Source organism: Zootoca vivipara, chromosome 1 (genome assembly GCF_965207765.1).
Source record: "Zootoca vivipara chromosome 1, rZooViv2.hap1.1, whole genome shotgun sequence".
NCBI classification, from domain to species: Eukaryota; Metazoa; Chordata; class Lepidosauria; order Squamata; family Lacertidae; genus Zootoca; species Zootoca vivipara.
Genome location: NC_142582.1, coordinates 117,518,056 through 117,536,088, shown reverse-complemented (window position 1 = coordinate 117,536,088; position 18,033 = coordinate 117,518,056). Strand labels below are relative to the sequence as shown.

Here is an 18,033-nt window from a genome sequence, read left to right as displayed (position 1 = left end):
TAGTCGTTTAATCGTGCCCGACTCTTCATGACTCCATGGATCAGAGCACGCCAGGCACTCCTGTCTTCCACTGCAGATACATGGGACTTTTTATAGTTTTATTTATAAATCGGGTCCTCCCTAACAAGAGGGCACATGTTGCAGTGGGACCCCCCCCCCTGCTTGCCATCTGTCCCAGGTGTTCACCCGAGGTTGACCTATGGTTGGTGCCCAGGGTCAGAGCTACCTGCAAGGGTGCAGGGAGCTAGCTGAACCAGAGCCTATGCAACCACTCACTTGATTGTAATCAATAAAGTTGTGGCCTAAATTCTGCCAAAAACCAAACCTAAAATTTGAGTCTTGTCTAAATTTATTTCGGGGACTGGTTAAAAGGTCTCCACACACAATGCCTCGTTTCCAAAGATATACCCCCCTTTGTTTTGTTTTGTTCTCTGTCTGTTTAAGGAAGGTGGTTGCTCTTTTGTCTTCTTCCTCCAAACAGTCTAGCTTCATATTTAACAATACGCCTTTTCAGACAAAGCAGATGCTTATACGGCGTCTCCAGTGTAGCCTGTTTTTAAGGAGCAACATACAACATGTTGCCCTTTGATGTAAATTTGCAAGGAAGATAGATTACACTATCAAGATGTTTCCCTGCACATAACAATCTGGCAAAAGGATGAAGTTTGTGGTTGGGAATGAATTGCCCAGGCCACAAGCAAACTTAGCTTCCCTCTAATCAGTTATTAGGGTGATCATATCACGTCTTGAGAACGCAATGGTAATGATTAGCTAACGCTTCAAATATACCCTCTTGACATGAAGCAGAATCACACACACACACACACACACAGAGAGAGAGAGAGAGAGAGAGAGAGAGAGAGAGAGAGAGAGAGAGAGAGAGAGAGAGAGAGAGAGGAGGTAAAATAAAACAATGACAGTTGAGGCAGGGCCTATACGCCGAACCACGAACTGATGTTTGCAGTAAATTATTAAAAATAACTGCCTTATGCAAAGCTTGACGTCCTTTAACCCTCTTCCACTTTGCAAAGGGGACTTGGCAAGATGACAGCCTCAAAAACAGAGAGAGAGAGAGAGAGAGAGAGAGAGAGAGAGAGAGAGAGAAACCCTAATATTGGCTTCTGCACAGAAAGAGCAAAGGGAAGCAGGGAGGTAAATGGGCTCACTGTTGCGAGGGGATGGAGCGCGATTAGTGATGTACTTACTGCTAACCTTCCACTCCCTCCGTCTTCCAAACAAATAAATTATTGAAACCCATGACTATTTTTTCCTCTCCCCACCCCTCCCTCATTTTCAGGGTTTTTGCTCACATTCTTCCTCTATCCACATCAAAGCGGAGATCGGTGTCAGAGAAGCGGCCCACATTTCGAGCAGAGTCTCCTGGAGACTCCTGATTAATTGGTTTTTTTGCATCTTGGAAGTGCTTCCAAAGATGTTGTAAAAGGAATGTTTGTTTTCTACCGTTGCCAAAACTTGTTTAGAAGTGCTCTGGAGGATGGCGGGGACCTGCTCCTCGCGTTGGCTGGGAAAGAGAAGGGTAAATCAGCTCAGGTGTTACGTGCCAGATTGTATTTTTCGCCCTGCCTTTCCTCCACTCCCCCCCCCAACTTATGAAGTTTTAGTATTATTATTATTTCCCTGCAGATAGGAACAGGCGATAGGAAATCCACCTTGATATGGTGTGTGTGCGCGTGTGTGTCTGTGGCGGGCAGGCGTTACACCAATCCATCAGTCTGTGTTTTTTTTTAAAGGTAAGTTAAGATGGGCAACTGCAGAAATAACGCACCCTGGCTTGTTTGGGGGGGGGGGGGTTCTTGCTTTATTGTTTAAGGAGAGAGAAGGTCTACAGAAGCTGTAAATCCTGGCTAAAACTGATCCTTTCGAAAGCTGTCAGGACCTATTTTGCTTTATTATATTTGCAGAAATGTGGTAATATGACGGAAAGTGGAGGAAAGGGGGGGGGAGAAGGATGGGAGAAGGGCTTATTTCGTTATGGCAAACAGCGCCTTCAAAAGCATGCCCCATACTGCTATTTGCCTCTCTGTCTCTGTCTATATCAACTCCACATGCTGCTCTGGTGGCCTGCTTTGTACTTAATATAACTTGTCAAAACACATCTATCAGATATATGAAAAGAGAATCCTGGGTGGCCAGGCTAGCCCATGCCTGGCGTGGATTTGGATTGCTTCTTCTTCTTCTTCGTTGTCGTCTTCTTCTTTTTTTAAAAAACAACAACAAACCAAGACCACAGAATTCTCTCCTCCGCTAGAATCAAGGCGAAATGCAGTATTTGCTGTTGTGCAACCAGGTTTTTAAATAATTAGACACATGCACACTGTTTTGTTAGCAAGCCATTACTGTTTATTTAAATCCTGCACACTGCACTTTTATGTGGCGTCACAGTTATTTTTAAGAGCTGTCAGGGTTTTGTTTTTGTTTTTTTAAAAAATGGCGTTACTGATTCTTCTCTCTCTCTCTCTCTCTCTCTCTCTCTCTCTCTCTCTCTCTCTCTCTCAAAACTGACTCGATTTTTAAAAACCTCGGTGTTTTTTGCTTGCTTTACTTTTCACAATGCCGTGACTCCCCCCCCCTCTCCCTTAGAAAGCTGGTCATTTAGGACCAGTGAAGTACAGTGGTACCTCAGGTTACAGACGCTTCAGGTTACAGACTCCGCTAACCCAGAAATAGTACCTCGGGTTAAGAACTTTGCTTCAGGATGAGAACAGAAATCGTGCTCCGGCGGTGCAGCAGCAGCAGGAGGCCCCATTAGCTAAAGTGGTACCTCAGTTTAAGAACAGTTTCAGGTTAAGAACGGACCTCCAGAATGAATTAAGTTCTTAACCCGAGGTACCACTGTACTGTGGTAAACTGGGTGCACATCAGTGCTGGCAAACCGGGTCGTGTAGCCATTTCACACATGAGTTGCATACCTAAAGTCGTGACATTGATCCTTGGCATATCTTCTGAAGCAGTGGTTTTTCAGATTGTTTCACAGGGAACCCTGGGATTTCTCTGGCGCTTATCAGGGGTTCTCCAGTTACAAGATTGGTCACCACGGACGAACCTCCTTGAAAAAAAGCTTTGCTCAACCACTGATCTTTTCCTACCATGCACAGCTGCAGGGAAGTGTTGAGAATGCTTAGGCCACACACTTTCTTAAATCCGTGCTGTGCTGAGGCCTGGTGGGTTGAGGCCCTCTGAGAACAGTGTTTAAAACCTCTAGAGCAGGCATCCCCAAACTGTGGCCCTCCAGATGTTTTGGCCTACAACTCCCATGATCCCTAGCTAACAGGACCAATAGTCAGGGATGATGGGAATTGTAGGCCAAAACATCTGGAGGGCCAAAGTTTGGGGATGCCTGCTCTAGAACAATCCCCAGAATCTGCTGCAGAACTTAAAAGAGTTTCACAGCAGATGGGTTGATGTGGAAAGGGCTCCCCAAAGCTAGCTATTTTGAAAAGGTGAAGAAGGAAAGTCAGAAAATGAAAATCTGGCAGAATCTGGATATGGTTTGTTGCAGTCTCTTCGCATGTCACCAAGCATATAGATAAAGATGATCAAGTTGACCTACAAAAAGCTTTCGATAAAGTACCTCATGAAAGACTCCTGAATAAGCTTGGCATGGAATAGAGAGGGCAGGTTCTCTTATGGATCAGTTACTGGTTAAGGAATAGCAAGCAGGGACTAGGAATAAATGGATAATTGTCCCAGTGGAATGTTCTAGAAAGTGTCCTCCCTCGAAGATCACTATTGGGACTTGTGCTTTCAAACTTATTCATAAATCATCTAGATTAGGTATGCGCAGCGAAGTAGTGTTGCTGAGGGGATAGAATTATTTTAGGTTGTTTAAAAAGAAGGAGGAAAGGATTGTGTGAGGAGCTCCAAAACGATCTCTCTGAAGTGGGTGGATGAGCAGTACATTGGCAAATGCAATTGAATGTAAGCTAGTGTACACTTTGGGGCAAATGAGTCTGAATTTCACATATATACTAATAGGATCTGACCTGAGGAGGACTGACTTGGAATGAGATCTTGGGATCATATTGGGTAGCTTGATAAAGAGGTCGACCCAGCATGTGTGGCAGCTTTGAAAAAGGGTGGATTCCATGTTAGGGTTTATTAGGAAAGGGACTAAAAATAAAACTAACGATATCATAAAGCCATTATGAAAATCTTTGGCGCAAACACATTTGGAACACAGTTCAGGTTGCCTCACCTCAAAAAAAGATATTGTAGAGCCAGAAAAGGATGAGAAAAGGGCAACCAAAAATGATCAAAAAATGATGGAGCTACTCCTTCATGAGGAAAGATTATAACATTTGGGGCTGTTAGCTTAGAGCAGGGATTCCCAAACTTGGGCCTCTAGCTGTTTTTGGACTACAGTTCCCATCATCCTTGACCACTGGTCCTGCTAGCTAGGGATGATGGGAGTTGTAGTGCAACAACAACTTGGCGGCCCAAGTTTGGGAAACCCTGGTTTAGAGAAAAGGAAAGTAAGATGAGGCATGACAGAGCTGCATACAATGATGCGTGGTGCGGAGAAAGTGGATAGAGAAAGGCTTTGTCATCATGATACTCACCTGCGCATTAAGAGATGTTTCCAGCCAAGCTTCTTTATCTTTTAATTACATTTGGCCCAGGTAGCCAGAGGACTCCCTTCGAATAGAGGACTGCTTACTGTAAAGTAGGACACATGGCCACCGTACTTAGAGAGGCAGAGTAAAACCAAACCCACTGAAAAGGAGACGATGTAAGCAAGCAGCAGGTTTTCAATGTGTGCTTTGAGAGAGAGAGAGAGATAGAGAGAATTTAAATAATAAAAATAAATAAAGAGCACGGCACAGATTTATAGGAACTTAATAATTAACAAAAGCAGGCTAAAAAGAAGGTGCATGCAGATCTTCTTATTGTTTGTCTGGCAGATTTGCTGGAAGGAATAGCTACCAGAAGTTGCAAATTCTACAGTTCCAGGTTTTAGGTCACTAAGTAGCAGTATTGTTATGCAGGAATACAAATTCTACAACTTGAAGCCAAAAAAGAGGGGGTGGGGGAGGAGAGAAGATGAGCCCAAAATGCCAGCCTCTCAAGTACAAGCACTAATTTCCCAGAATCCTCCTGTCTGGTCTCATCATAGTCTTTTTTAAAAAAGCAGCGAAGGTTTGGGAGGGGAGGTGGTTGACCTCATAAATCCTCTGGTTTCCTGGGCCAATGGTGACCTCATTCCCATGCTCAAGTAGTTAGTAAAATTAATTTCCTCAGGAGCTAAAATTCAATTAATATGTTGATGTCAGGTAAATAGGATTCTCCCAGTTAATTTCCGACACAAGATTCAAAGTCTTGACATAGCCAGACTTGGTTAACACTTCAGAGGAACAGATGAACCATCGAGATAAGTGGAGGGTCCACTGCCAGAAGTTCGTTTACATTTGACAAGCATCTCTCAATATCCCCCAAACATTAATAACCCAGACAAAAGGAAGGGTGGTAATTAATTTGAATCCACATTCCCCAAGGTCTTCCACTGAATAGAACGAGGTTGGGCAGTGGGAGGGGTGGCTCAAAGAAAACAGGACAAACTTAATTTCTACCATCATAGTCAGGCTTTGTTCATGAGCAGGGGAAAAAAAATCAGTCGACTTCAGGTTACTTTATTGTGACAATGGTGTAATATAATATTAGCAAGATGCCCACCAACGCAACGAAGGCATGGGTGTTCCATACCCTCCAACACATCGAAGGCAAAAACCAGGACACCATCTTCCGGGATGCCATCTTCCTGTTTTTCCTTATGAGAGAATGGTGGCCATTTTGGTCGTCATGATCTCGCCTGGTTTTGTGCTGTGATTTCCCCTCAAAAAAACCACGTGTTTGGGGGTGCCATGCAAAATTGCGGCCCTGAAAATGCGTACACATTTAAAGCACTATGGTACCACTTTAAACGCTTGTGGCTTCTCCCTTGGAATTCTGGGAACTGTAGTTCCCTCCCAGATGTATGATTCCCAGAGTTCCCTGTGGCGGTTAAACCACTGTGAGAACTGTAGCTCTGGGAGGGGAATAGGGGTCTCCTAACAAGTCTCAGAACCCTTAGCAAACTGCAGTTTCCAGAATTCTTGGGAGGGGGTGCTGGGTCTGTTTCATACCTGCCAAGTCTCCTGCTGAAAAATGCGGGATCAGCAGTGGCGCGGCACCGGAAGTTGCGTAGAAGCAACTTCCGGGGCCGCTCTTCCCATGTGTGGGCGCCGGAAATCAGGCAGAGCAGCACCGGAAGTCGCTGCTACGCATGTCCGGCGGCCATCTTGGTGGTGGCCGCATGGCGGTGGCCATCTTGGTGACGGTTGCTGCCATGTGGCCACCCCCAAGATGGCCACCGGGCATGCGTAGAAGCGACTTCCGGTGCCGCTCTGCCCGATTTCCGGTGCCCACACATGGGAAGAGCAGCACCCAAAATGGAGGCTCCCTGGCAGGTAGGAAATCCGGGGATTTCCTGGATTTTTCTCCATTTGGGAGAACAGCGGGAAACGGATTAAAATCCGGGGGTTTCCCACGAAAAACGGGATACTTGGCAGCTAAGGTCTGTTTAAGGTGGTACAATAGTGCTTTAAAATGTGTGCCATGAGTGTGTCTTTAGTGGACCAATATTTTCTTTGTTTTCATTAGAACAGTGAAGTCCACCAACTGAAGCAAAGTGCAAGATGGTGGGCAAGTAAGGAGCCTGTTACTTTGTCCCACAAATCATATATTTGGCTGACCTACATTATATATATATATATATATATATATATATATATATATATATATATATATATCTCAAGTTACTGCAAATCAAGGATTCTGTCAGCCTATCTGTGCGGGTGGGAAGCACTTCTACTGCTGCCATTGCTAAATAGTTGGGAGTCAGAAACTTGATCTACTGTTAATTTCGTTACTGCTTATTGGGTGTCTGCTTTTTATATTATATGGATTTATCGCTGTTTCGTTGTTTGGTTTTTAGATTCGGTATAGTTTACACAGTCTATATTTCTGTAAGTTGCCTTGGGAATGCTTTTGTGAGAAAGGCAACAAGGACAGTTAAGTACTAGTAATCATAGCTGCCAAGTTTTCCCTTTTCTCGCGAGGAAGCCTATTCAGCATAAGGGAAAATCCCTTTTTAAAAAAAGGGATAACTTGGCAGCTATGCTAGTAATAATGATTGGTAATAGTAATATGGTGGATCGTCAAGGGATCTGCCAAAGTTCCCACACTCTCTTCTGCCTGCTCCTGAAGTAGAGATCTTTTTCTGCTTAGTTAGTAGCTCTTCTGGTGGTTGCTCATGTCTGCCCACAGTCCCTTGACTGAACCATTCCTTCCAGGAATAGACCATTCCTTCAGGCCTCGTGATACATGACAGCCTTTTACCCCTTCCCTTTGTATGATGTACGGTTGCTGGATTATTGGTTAGCATTGGCTGCTGATGTCCCTGATGAATAAGGATGCAAGGATCTGCAGGGTTGGGTTCTCTCGTTTTCTCATTTTTTACACCCTTAAGTTTGGTTCTCCACATTTCTGCAGCAATTTGCAGGTTCATTTTAAAATAATAATAACAATACAGAAGCCTCATGAAAATTCGCCAGCGTTTTCATGCAATTTTCTCCTAATAAACACATCTCTTTTTTTACAATTTTGCCTAGCATTTGCATTTTTGCAAATCAGTCTCCCCTTATAATACATTTGTGTGTGCTATTTTTTTTTATTTTTACCAACATGTGCATTTTTATTCACATTTTACCCTAGCATATGTATATTTGTACTCATTACTTGGCTAGCAAAATTTGTACCCATGTTTGCATAGCAAAATTCAGAGAAGTGTGGATTTTGAATTGTGTCTGTGTTTCAGTTTGCATATTGTTTCAGAAAGTGCGGCTTTGGTAGGTTTGCCTTTAAATGTGAACTAAATGGAATTTCTGCCCCAGCCCTGCATGGATCCCTGGGGTAAATTGTTCCCTAATGTTGTCACTGGGTAGGAGGGGCATTAGGGTGGTTGTGCTCTCACCGTATTGCTGGATAAGAAGGAGGCTTTAACACTCCAGTGACATTGCCAGGTAAATTTGCAGTAAGAAAGTGGTCTGTGAGGCAGGTTTAGGGACCAGCAGGGGCTGGGAGGGCTTGCAGGAGATGGATAAAGACATTTGAATGTCAGTAATATCATTATCATAAGACAGCAACAGGGTTTGACTGTGGAATCAGTGTAGAAAGAAATACGTTATTTTCTGATTGGAGTGTGGGGGAATAGCTCCATCTGCCAAGCTGAATTTTGCTTCAAGTCAAGAGTTTTCCCATTGCTACTTAAACGGGATACTATGCTGGGAAATTCTGATAATTTTAAAAATCATGTAAAACTCACAATGTCCAAGCGTCCACTGAGAGGTTCAGCTCAGAATGCGTAACACAAATCAATACAGCTTTTTCAAATATTATTACTGTATATTCCTGTGTATAAGACTACTTTTTAACCCAGGAAAATCTTCTCAAAAGTTGGGGGTCGTCTTATACACCAGGTTGTATTTCTTATATGGCGAGTATATACCAAAATCTATATTTTAACTGGAAAAGTTGGGGGCCGTCTTATACGCCCAGTCGTCTTATATGCCGGAATATATGCCGGAATATATATTTCACTTATACCAACTCGTATTTGATTTTTGTAATTAAAAAATGCAGGAAAAAATAATGGTGGTAAGGTATGTGTTGAGTAGCTGAATGCTCTTGAGGTTTGGAGGAAGAACAGGTAGCCATGAAAGCAGCTCCAAAAAACAGAAGTTTTCTAGAGGCTGCTTCCATAGTTTTAAAACTGTGTCTGCAATCATGATGGCTAGAAACGATTCTGCATTCTATGCTGGATAATAAATTCCACATTTGTTGAAATACTAAAGACAACCCACCCTTTTCACTAGGTGTGCCATTTCAGAAAGTACTTGATCGCAATAGATATTGATAATGCAACTGAGATATATATAATGTCAGTAAGTGCTGCAGCCTGTAGTGCTATGGGATAATCAACAGGAATGGTCTTTGTCTCTTAACCAAAAGCACTGAACAAGCACGGTTTATTGTAAACACAATTATTCAGTAATTGGATAAGCCCAAAATATCTTGGATGCAGTCTTGATCCAAGAGCTGGCAGCTTATTGATTATATCATTATTTGGCAATGCTGCCCGCAGACGGCAAGAATCACGAGAACTATACTCAGAACAGACTGCTGGACCCACATTTATAGAACAGGCTCCAAATGCCTGATCCAGCTTCATTGTTGGAAAACTGGCCCATTGCCTGCTTAGGCTCTTGGACACGAAATGCTCTAAAGATCTAAACATGGAGCATCAATACTATTACAAGACTGATAATTATGAAGCATAGCTCTGTTGAAGAACACAATCACGGATTCTAATGAAAGCCGCATTCCACCAAGTCAGACCATTGTTTGCTATGTATAATCTATGCTGACTGGCAGCAGCACCTCCTGGATTTTGCATGGGGCCAGGGATTGAATCTGAGACATTTTGAATGCAAAATATGTACACTACCGCTGAGCTACAGCCCTTCTTCAACGGATGAGCTCCTAGTTGGGGCAAAAATGGGCATTGCATGGGGAAGGGCTATGGCTCAGTGGCAAGAGTGCACATTTTGTGTGCAGAAGTTTCCAGGTTCAATCTATGGGGTTTCTAGGTATGGCTAGGGAAAATTCCTGTCTGTAGTCCTGGAGAAGTGCTACCAGTGGGAATGTGCGGTGTGCATGGAACTATTATAGCCGGCGAGGCTGTTAATGGGAAGCTTTTACTTGATTACCTTTTGAGCAAATGGAATCTACAATGCAGCTGAGCAGATTTTAAGGCACACCAGTCCAAGATAGGCTGGTGATCCCTATTTGCAGGGATCCAAGTGTTGGAGGATTTGACTTTTTGTGTTCTCAAATGTCTGTTACCTTCTGGTGGTAGAAAATGCTATTTAGAGCACTCCCTCCTATTGAGGAATGAGAGCAAAATGGGGCTTTCTTCTTCAAGGGACAAACCAGTGTGTGGCTAGGATAGTTGCTTAGCTTGCAGCAAAGGCCTCCAGACGCAATTATATGCTTGTGGTTTCCATCTCTGTAAATTGTCATGAAGACTTGAAGACATGAGAGTATGGCTGAGTCCCAGCAAAATCTATTAATGCCACCTGTCAATTTTTATTGTTATTTGTTTTAGCAATGTTTGCTAAGTAAGAAGAAGACTTAATTATCTTGTGTGTTGCATGACTACTCTTAATGTAACAGGGAGGTATTGGAGAAGGCAAAGGGGTCTTGGCCTGGGGTCTCCAGGTGCCACCACTCAGTGATCTTGTTACTCAGCAAAGCAGGCAGAAAAAGCTGTATGGTCAAGGGCAGGCATCCCCAAACTTCGGCCCTCCAGATGTTTTGGACTACAATTCCCATCATCCCTGACCACTGGTCCTCTTAGCTAGGGATGATGGGAGTTGTAGGCCAAAACATCTGGAGGGCCGCAGTTAGGGATGCCTGGTCAAGGGCCTCCTCTGGGCTTCAAAAAGCCTGAATACTGTCAGCTGATCCTACAGGCCAATCCTGACCCACCAGTTTTATAAAGGTCTGATATCCAAGTTCACAACTCCATGTGCATCTCTTCTCATTGCGGGAAACTGTTGAGCAGATTTGTCTTGCTTAGCCCAGCCCTGTCTCCCTAACTGCTTGTAACCTTATTGCAAGCCTAGGCTAAACCACATCATCCACTCTGGTCCTTTAGTTGACTAATCCAGATTTGTCTGCACCAGCAATGAACTTCCTGCTGGCCCTGTAGGCTGCGTCTGAGTTTAGCTAAGTAGGCAGCAGACATTCAATTGGTTGTGACTGAGATGGCCTCACAGAGTGGAAGAAGACAGACGGTGTGAAATGCCTCCTTTATCTCTACTTTGACAGTCACTTGAACTTGGTTCTGTGAACAGGTCAGGCATGGGAAAGATCATGATGCCATAAAATGGTTGAGGAACCCGCAGCCCTCCAGATGTTGCCAGACTGCAGCTCTCATCATCCATGACCACTGACTGGCCATAGTAACTGAAGTTGATGCACTGTTCCTGGATGATTGGTTAGCATTGGCTACTGAGGTTGTCCCTAGGTGAAGGGGGGCTTGGGAAATAAAAAATATGCCAGGTGAGAAGCAAAGTACAATGGGAATTGTAATCCAAAATGTCTGGAGGACACCAGGTTGGGAAGACTGCATTATACACTACACAGCAGCTCATAAGGTATTGCGTATTAACTGTGTGCATTGCAAAATTCCATGCTGTGTCCTCACAATGATTACTAGAAGATCATTCCAACATGTCTTGGATAAGGCCTCAGAAGATTTTAGCCTTCAAGATGACCTTTTTTTTTTTTTTTTACTAATACTGTATCTTTGCAATTGGATTTTGGTCCTCTTGATTTTTTTAAAATAGAAAGGTGGATTGTGAGAATTAATTCAGACCTGAAAAGCAATGTAAGAAAATGCACTGTTACTTTGAATTTCCATAAATTGAGTATAGCCCGATTTTCTTCTGCCTGTAGCTTTTAGAGTAAAATGCCAACTGTGGGTAGCATCTCTCTCTCTCTCTCTCTCTCTCTCTCTCTCTCTCTCTCTCTCTCTCTCTCTCTCTCTCTCTCTCTCTCTCTCTCTCTCTCTCTCTGCATGTTGTTTTGGACATTTTGCACAAAGCAACCAGGGGAAATAAGACTTTGCATGTTACAGCACTGTCCTTCTCCATCCCTCAGGGACTGTCCTTATTTTATTGTGGACTTGTGTGACTGCCTCTTCACTCAGCTGATTTAATTTAATTAACCTCTGTGAAGCAGAGACTTAAAAGTTTGCTGAACTAAATCTCACAAGATTGCTGGTTGACAAAATATAAGGCACCGAATCAAAAGCAAGTGTCTTGATATACCGTGATGGACCATTGTAAAAGACGTGACAGAGATCCAAACATTTTAGGCATTAAAAAGAAACTATAAAGGTTTAGCTTAATGGTGAGATGTATTAGGAGAGCCCACAATAAAGAATTAAGGCTTGTCTTTAGGGCTGCCATGAGATTTTCTAATAATGGGATTCTGTAATTTTAAGAATGCAATTTGATCTGCGAAAATAATAATTTAGAAAATCTGCACTCGCCTTTCAATGTTTAATCCAAGCTAGCTTGAATTCCCTCTCTCTCAAAAAAGAAATATTTACATGAGATCACATTTATGAAGTTATTTTAGCTCTGGCAGATGTTACAATTGTCAGCACTGTTCCCAACTTTAAATCTTTTTCTTTTAAAGCTTTTGATAACATAACCAAAAGAACAATGCTTCGTGAGGTGGGAGTAGAAAAGGGTTGTTAGGAGAGGCATTCTCACCCTCACACCCTTTTGCTTCTGTTTTAATTGATCCAAGAAGTTCCGTATTAGCTTATAATGCAGTCAGCAGAATGGAAACTTACCATGGATGTTGGCACAACTTCCTCTACTTCCATTGGGTATGTTATTTCACTAGATGCCATTCTTGTGTGTGTGTGTGTGTGTGGTGGGGGTGCTTTAAAGTTTTAACCACATTAACAGGACCATTCCCCTTTTATACAAACACTTAGTATTTCTTAGGAAGCTACCTTATGCAGAGCCAGGCCAGGGGTAACTAATGTGGTACCTTCTGGAAGTTTATTATTATTATTATTATTATTATTATTATTATTATTATTACCCCACCCATCTCTGGGTGGCTTCCAACAGGATATTAAAAACACAATAAAACATCAAACATTTAAAACTTCCCTAAACGGGGCTGCCTTCAGATGTCTTCTAAAAGTCAGATAGTTGTTTATTTCCTTGACATCTGATGGGAGGGCGTTCCATAGGGAGGGTGCCACTACTGAGAAGGCCCTCTGCCTGGTTCCCTATAATTTCGCTTCTCACAATGAGGGAACCGCCAGAAAACCCTCGGAGCTGGACCTCAGTGTCCGGGCTGAATGATGGGGGTGGAGACTCCAGCTCCCAGCATTCTGTACAATGTCCATGTTTGCTGAGGCGGACAGGAGCTGAAGTCCAATAGCTTCTGGAGGGCCCCAAGTTCACCACCTCTTACTTGGAGCATAACTTCACCTTACTCAGTATAGTCTGCAGCAGCCTTTCTCAACCTTGGGTCCCCAGATGTTGTTGGACTCCAACTCCCATCATCCCACTGGCCCTGCCAGCTAGGGATGGGAGTTGTAGTCCAACAACTTCTGGGGACTCAAGGTTGAGAAAGGCTGGTCTATACCAACTGCTAGGGTTTCAGACGATGATCTTTCTCTGTTCCATGGGTGTGCCCAATCCCTAACTCAATATTGTCCACACTGACAGGCATTCTGAGGTTTTAGGCAGGGTCTCTCTCAGTCCTGCCTGGAGATGCCAGGGAGATCCTGGGACCTTCTGCCTCCACTGTGCTATGGTTCTTGGGATTATATAGAAGAATGTTCAAAACCACACACACACCATATTTGAGGGCTTAACTACATGTTTCAGGAGTCTGCAGCTGACCTGCATCCCGCCCCCTCCCCAACATGATGTACTGACATTGAATCCAATCCTTTCTTGCTCCTTCCAGCAGCAGCAAATGAACTGGAGTAGGGGCAAAAGGCTGGGAGGTGGCCACATCATGACATGTATTGTTTCTACTAGCCATTGCTGGGGAGAAAGTGGACGGAGATTGGTGGCAGTCACGTGACCCCAGAACATGTAGCTGTGTTCTCAGTGGCTCCTATTACAATCTGGTAAACTGGGGGATTGTGTGTGTATTGTGTGGTGGTGATTCTCTGCCTGCCAGTCGCTGGGATTCGGAGGTGGGGAAGGGTGCTGTTGCGGGTATTCCCATGGGCATCTATGAGAACAGGATGCTGAACCCAACGTGCCTTCGGTTTAATCCAGCAGGGCTCTCCTTGTGCTCTTGTCTAGAAGAGTAACTCTTGTCTAGAAGAGTTTGTCTAGAAGAGTAACTTCCCTTGGAGCCTTCTCCATTCTGTCTTCAGCCCAATTCCTCCACTCATTTTTGACACAGGAAAGCCACCACCATGTGATATTTTGCCACCCTTTCTTCCTCCCCACCCTCCTTCCCTTGAATATGCTCCAACCACCTGGTAACATTCTGTAATTGGCCAAGACCTAGAAAATCTTCAGGATGTGACAGATCTGAGATTTCTCTCCATGGTGGCCAGGTCTGAATTTCTTCTGAAATGATCTTCGCTAACAAGATACAAGTAACAGGATGGTGGGTTTTGCCATGTTTTAATTAATTAATTCATTAATTTTAAATGAGTTTATTGTTGAACAGGGTGTTAGCTCTGTTTGGGGAAGCTCACATGTTGTTCTGTACATAAAGAGTCTCTTTAAGAGAACGAGAGGCCCTGAAAATAGTTGCGTAGATACAATATTCTTGAATTTATTCACTCAGCACTAAACCGTCTATCATGTACATCTGTGTGTGTTTTTTTTTAAAAAAAACTTTTTGTTAGTTACCGATAAAACGCCAATAACCTCTCTTTGCTTGTATTGCCTAGACATATTCCAAAGACAGCACCAATAAAAGATGATCAATCAGTACATAAATTGTACAGGAAGCAACAGCACCGCCTCCATTGCTCTTTCTTCCTCTTGGTGTGAAACCGGTTTTTGGCATCCTTGACTCGATGGTCCATTTGTCTACATTGCTATTTTGGTTTTCAATCCATCTGCTTGCCTTTCTATCCTTCTGTCTATCTAATTGCTTGTTATCTGCCCATAACTTTATCTGTGGACTTCAGTTGATTTCCAACACTTTTCTTTCTCTGTATCCGATATGGGAGAAGCTAGATATGGACACAAAAGTCTGTCCAGACCTTGCTTTTGGCCACACACCTACTTCACGTGTTACAAAGAAATGACAAAAGAGAATCAGCAAATGACTTCTGAATATCCACCCCCCCCTACTTCTGCACTAGAAAGGGAAGTGAAACTCTGACATTTCTTCTGTAGTGAGATCTTGGAGTTCTGGAAAACTATATGGGCTCAAGAAAGCCATCAAAGGGGGAAATCTGTGGGTCAAAAGTAAAGATGGAGAAAGAGGGAAAGAAAGACTCATGTTTTTGTGATCTGTATTTTTACTACCTCTTTTTTTTAATGAATGGTCAACAGTATAGCAATCAGAAGTTATTGGAGGGGAGAACACTGGAGACTATATTTGCTCTATTTGCAAATACAGAAGTAAAACATAAGTGGAGGCAAACAGCAGGCACTCTTAGAATGCAAGAAATCTACACACATCTCTTAGCAGATCTCCCAAAGGAAGCCTTGATTTCTCAATGTACTGTGGCAGGTGGAAGGCCAAACCCTCATTTCAAAATCTGGGACTTGGCAAGGAAACAAAGACAACAGTGCTGGTTCATTTCTCCAGAAAATAATTCAGCTTTGCAAGGAATTTATATGCTGGGAAAGAGTATCCCTTCCCCCATTTACAATAAACACTGTCTAATCAAATTGGTTTGTGTAGGCTTTCAGATGCTCTTCCCATGTTGCAAAATGAGAGAGGCCTTCAACTTGTCAGTTCCTTTAGCCTCCCATTCATTCCAGGGACACCTCTCTTTTTCTGCCCCACCCTATTCATTTGTTCAAAAGCTTCTCTCTCTCTCTCTCTCCCCCCCCCAAACACACACTTGCCCTCTTATCCTCTGAGAGGTGGGTTGGTCACCTCTTCCCCTAAGGTTTGATGGTTTAAACTCAGGAGAGAACCACCACCCAGTATCAAGATACAAGCTTCTAGCAATTAGTTGCTGTTGAGAAAACGGTGACCTATAAATGTGGGCTATTCCAACTGTGGGCCAGCCCCTGGGAAGTTATTATTTTCTCTTTGCTTTAGCAGTGGCCCATTTCTGGGTGGAATCTGCACACATATAAAAATTGCTGTGAAAATGCTTTAAAAACAGTTTGAAAAATATATTGGATTTGCCATAGCTCACTGTCCCCATCTAGTGTCACATTTTATATTGCACTTTACAACACACTTAAAACGTTCTATTTGCAGCTGTATAACTGAGTCCCTGGTCTTTTATGTGGCTTTCTTCTGGTTTCTCTGCCAGTCAGCTTGCCTGTGCCTTCCCAGTCTATTAGTTTTCAATTTTGCTTGTTCATCCTTGTTCCAGGCCTTGTTCAGATAGGCTTCTCATCTCAGATCCCCCAGCATACTTTTTTTGTATTTCACTCTGCCTTTAGGTTGACTCTCCCCCCCCCCCCCAATCCTCCATCCATCTATATACCAGATGCCAGGACTGATACTAACAGTGTGCCACAACCTTTCAGTGACAGAAGGTGTTTCAGGTCCCTGGAAACGATCACTGAAGTAGCCCTCATCACATCTTGCACCAATAAAATCCATAAGTTAGCATGTGCACCACATGGAGAAATGCTTTTGTTTGACTTGAACCTACTGCTAGTTACTGATGTCGTTAAGCTCTCGAATTAGCAGAAAGTTTCAAAACACTTTCTGAGCTGCCAATAAAAGACTCGTTTTGCCTATTGCTTAAATGCAGCCCCTTCTGCTCCGAGGTCTGGAGAGCAACACTGCAAAGCACCATGGGCACAAAATAAGGGCTGCACTCCTAACTGCTGGGGAATCAATCCCATTGAACTCAGTGGGGCTTACTTCTGAGTAGACAGGCTTAGATTGTGCCGCACATTGGGTGTCCCCATGAAACAACATGCTAAAATGTTATGTAGGCAGAAGCGTAATTGCCCAAGCTGGATTTCAGCCAAGAAACAGGCAACCATCTTGCTCAAGGTGCCAGCAGCGAATGGAGACCTAACAACAGTCCTTATCTGCCCTCATTTTCTTGCACTTCTGCAAATGGGAAGCTTGATGTCTCGAGATCATTGCTTTCCTACTTATCCTTATTAGAGGCTGCTCTTCCTGAACCTTTGTCAGGTATGGAACCTTTCTTTGCAATTCTCCTCCTGCATCTCGCAAATCCTGGGATTTCCCTCCCTTCATCCTCAAGCCGCTCCTAAGAAAATAAAACAAAGCTCCCTTTTATGATATTAAGTTGCAGGTGAATGGATTTCAGCGGAACTCACAGCAATCCAGTTAAGCTGAAGTCCTTTGATTAAGACAGATCCAGCCTCACTGGGTCTAAGGTCGCTCCTATTGTTGTCACTGATTGACGAGAGGGAAAAGCGTTTATTCTTGCAGGAAGCATCTCCTGAGTATATATACTTAATGCCCATGGAAATATATTCTGGGGAGGTTTTTGTTGTTATAGCACAATCATCCCTGCATAAACTCGTCTGTATATTTACCTATCTAGCCACAGAAACATGCATACAAGAGCGCCAGCTTGACCCAGCGGCCGTGGGTGCCATGCAGTGCGCATGGTCCTGGCACCAAAATTTGTGGGCCCCTTCATTGGGATTTTTGTAGTTGCTTGGGCACCCAGGGTTGGCACCTATGAATGCATACATGCATTGCCATCACTATATTAGGTTCGTTGAAGAATTTTGTAAGCAAAAAGGTGGATGGCCCTGTGTCTAGGGAGCCTAACTCTGGAAGAAAAAGGCAAGCTGGCCAGTGTCTCATTGTTTCTGGGTAAGGATTCCAGCAAAGGTATCTTAAAGGTACACAAAACTTTGGGGAAACCTACTGGAGTAGTCTAGAATCTCAACTCAGCTACCAGATACCCAGAGAGGACCCTTGGATGGACAACATGATGCTGTAAGGGCCCTGTCTATCCTTTTCTTCTCATCACTGTGGTCCAGTTGAATAATCTCCAGTTCACAGGCTCAAAACCTGAGGCTGCTGCTACGAGTGCAGGTGGGGATGTTGCAGTACTCACCTGCACTCCATAGAGCTTGATTGATATATCTGTTGACATGGCTGGACATTTCTTGCACCAGAGTTGAGATGTGAACTGGGGTGCCCATCTTTCTGTCTTCAAGAGGACTGAATCCAAGTTAACCAATTAGCTTCCATATGACCTGGGCTCTGCTACTCTTT

General features: G+C 43.5%; 1 long non-coding RNA gene across 2 annotated transcripts in view; it reads left to right on the top strand.

Annotated features, from left to right (window-relative positions):
• The first annotated feature begins 1,472 nt into the window (after nt 1-1,472).
• LOC148687728 (uncharacterized) overlaps nt 1,473-18,033 on the top strand; it is a 47,174-nt gene continuing 30,613 nt past the window's right edge. For both annotated transcript variants that reach the window (XR_015950787.1, XR_015950784.1), the window contains exons 1-2: nt 1,473-1,537; nt 1,645-1,751. This is a non-coding gene — a long non-coding RNA (uncharacterized LOC148687728). The remainder of the gene's footprint in view (nt 1,538-1,644; nt 1,752-18,033) is intronic.